The sequence below is a fragment of the Triticum dicoccoides genome, chromosome 3A (assembly GCF_002162155.2).
Source record: "Triticum dicoccoides isolate Atlit2015 ecotype Zavitan chromosome 3A, WEW_v2.0, whole genome shotgun sequence".
Lineage (NCBI taxonomy): Eukaryota > Viridiplantae > Streptophyta > Magnoliopsida > Poales > Poaceae > Triticum > Triticum dicoccoides.
In genome coordinates, this window is record NC_041384.1 from 682,529,952 (window position 1) to 682,530,624 (window position 673).

The following is a 673-nucleotide window of genomic DNA, read 5'->3' on the forward strand; positions in this document are numbered from 1 at the left end:
GATATCCTGATTTGGGCAACATGGTGTGCTTCAAGATGGTGTTGATGGTGGCCAGTCCAGATACCAGATAATATACAGAGCCTAGCTTATGATTATCCAAGGCTTTGTCAGGAATCTCCTTATACATGTTGGCCATGGAGTTGTGATCTTTCTTCTTCTTGACATAGACATCTATATCATCCTCATGCTCTGCAGGGGCATTGATCAGTTTGGCCCACTCAGCAACTGTTGATTGGTACCTTGTACCTTCAGACATCCAAACGATCCTTCCATTCGTACTTCCAGTATGTGGTCAGACTTGAGTCGAGATGATTGAATCTGTCAAACTTATTGTGGTCAGACCTTGGATGATTGAATCTATGTCAAAAAATATTGTGTTTGTGCTGCTAATTTACTATTGTTTTGCTTCTCTAATGGAAGATTGTTGTCAAAATAATTGTTCTTTGTGCTGCCAATGTACTGTTGTTGTGCTGCTATAATGTATGATTAAATCTGTCAAAAGTTTACTGCAGTTTTACTCCTCTTTTACTGCTATTTTGTGCTGCTAATATACTGCTGTTGTGCACTTGTGCTCCTCTTTTACTTATGCCAATATACTATTGTTGTGCACTTGTGCTTCTCTTTTACTGTTGTTTTGTTGTTGTTGGTATCCATGGAGATCCCCATGGGGATC